Source organism: Heterocephalus glaber, unplaced genomic scaffold, assembly GCF_053883595.1.
Source record: "Heterocephalus glaber isolate CG9 unplaced genomic scaffold, H.glaber_assembly_v1.0 deba00001586, whole genome shotgun sequence".
Lineage (NCBI taxonomy): Eukaryota > Metazoa > Chordata > Mammalia > Rodentia > Bathyergidae > Heterocephalus > Heterocephalus glaber.
In genome coordinates this window covers 17,022,576-17,024,960 of record NW_028258364.1, presented here as the reverse complement: position 1 = coordinate 17,024,960, position 2,385 = coordinate 17,022,576, and the positions used below count along the sequence as shown (strand labels likewise).

Sequence of the window (2,385 nt, the reverse complement as noted above, 5' to 3'; positions counted from 1 at the left end):
TATGACCTTTTCGGGGTTGGGTTTTAGTTTCTATTCAATGCATTAATTCCCCTGAGACATTAAACTAAATCCCAAATTTATTTGAAATTGCAAGACTATTTCTTTTGTTTATAACCAAACATAGAGAAAATATGCTATGTAAGATGTATATAGGATGTAGTAGTCTTTCATCTTTAAAAATTAAAATAGTGGAAGGTTTAGTTTATAATTATGGAGAAACTGTGAGTTTTTAAAGATTTGCACTGTTCCTAAGAATACATATGGATTGTGTCATGCATCACAACATGCTTCAAATAAAATGAAAGTAACTGAGAGAAGAGAATTTCTTCCCCTGGGGCCTATTTATGGTGCTTAAATTTCTAGTGCTCTCTGTTCAGTGTTTGACCTCCAAGAGTCAAATATAACATCAACTCCCATGGCTTGAACTTTCTGCAACACTAAATGTTAATTAAAGCAGAAAGTAGGCAGGGCTATTTTAAATAAAACTTTAGTTGCTTATACTCCTAATATTTCAGTGTATTATATCTTGACTCCACATATTTATTTATTTATTTATTTATGTTTTATTTACATAAATTCCTACCACATCTGCCAGAAACGTGTAAAAATATGGAATGCTTCATGAATTTGTGTGTCATCCTTGTGCAGGGGCCATGCTAATCTTCTCTGTATCATTCCAATTTTAGTATATGTGCTGCCAAAGTGAGCACGCACATATTTATTTTTAACTGAAATGCTCTTATTTACTAATGAGTATTTATTTTAAAATATGTACTTTATTAAAACATTTAATTCAATAAGTTAAAAGTGGATCCCAATCTTTTTTATATTTCTCAATTCTTCGTACAAATTGATTATGTAACACATATGTTCTTATAATTCAAGATTTGTTTTCTCAAATACAATATTTCTAATTTAGGAGCAATGACAAGAGCTTGAACAATTTGAATCTTATCTTCTAACTCTCAGTATTGAGAGTTCAAATTTCCATATAAACAACAACAATGAGAAAAGAAATTTCTAGTATTTAGGGGACACTGTAGTATATCATGAAACTGACATTGTAAGATATAAGCTACAAGCATTCAAATATTTTATAAGATTGCATACCACTCCACTATTCTTCTAGCTACTGAGAAAATAGCTGTCTTTGGGGCATATCTATACACCCACACCAAACCTACATGGCCCATGAGGATCTAACGGATTACATAGAATAAATATGTTTTTTTTATCTCAATCAATACAATGTCCCTCCTTGGTTTTGTGTGTATAGTAAGTACTTCCTCCTGTTGACCCAATGGGATCATTCCAAGTCTAAGAATCTGATATAAAACAAGTCAATTTATAAGTCATTTAATTGTTTATAAAACTGCTCATCCCTTATAATTTTTACCTAAACAGAATTGACCTCAGGTAGCCTTGTTCTCTCTTAAAGGTGCACTTTTGGAAAAATGAAAAGAACACATATAGAAGAATGAAAATGAAAAGAATACATATAGAAGAATTTCAAAGGTGATGACAGTCTATATAGAAACTAAAATTATGGGAAGGCCAAACTATGGATATATTAAAATATTACAAAAATGCTTTTAAATTATATAAAGTTCTAGAACTATGTACTCAGTGGAGTGTGAGATATTTGGATACAGAGCCTGAGAAGATAGAAGTAAAGAGAATTAATCAACCATGTAAAAGAAAAGTTACTGGCTAGTAAGTTATGGTTCATGGATACTTACTGATGAGACAGGCCAAGTATTTTATTTATTCCTTCTGAATTGTAAGTCCACTGTCAAATGCCTGTTCTGCCACAGTGGAACCAGGCTTTATAAATATTTGTTTCTTCTTTGTCAGCTGGCACAATATCAGACTGAGTCAGTAAAAGGTGGTGGAAGTGGAAGAAGTTTCTATTTCTATTGCGAGCTTACTAAACTCCTGAAGAATTGGGAGATGATATTGCAGTGCATAGAATGTAGCTGCTGGCTTTCTATTTCTGCAGCATCTTTGTATCAGAATAATGTTAATAAGACACTTCCCATGAGTAGCTCCCTATAGCGCTCACGTTGTTTTCTAGCAAGTTCCCAGGCATGGCATCTCTGCATGTATGGCTTCACTGGTACCTCAAAGAGCAGAGTTTTGTTAACATACCACATTAGCAACTTCTCCACCATCAGTTATTTATGGCTGTTTCATTTAAACCCGGGGGTGGAGGCAGTCACTTTTACTTGTCTGATCTGTCTCACCCTCGGGGATACTGGCTGCTCCTTACATCTGCTATTCATATACTTTTTTTCTTTTTGGTACCAGGGATCGAACTGGAGACCCTGCACTTGCGAGGTAGGTGGTGCAGCCACTGAGCTAAATCCCCAGCCCCTTATTCTTGTG

General features: G+C 34.0%; 1 non-coding gene across 1 annotated transcript; it reads right to left on the bottom strand.

The window, feature by feature from the left end:
* Window positions 1-603: 603 nt before the first annotated feature.
* LOC147823425 (U6 spliceosomal RNA) lies at window positions 604-710 on the bottom strand. The gene has a single exon (XR_015443943.1). It is a non-coding gene; the product is annotated as a U6 spliceosomal RNA (small nuclear RNA).
* Window positions 711-2,385: the final 1,675 nt, after the last annotated feature.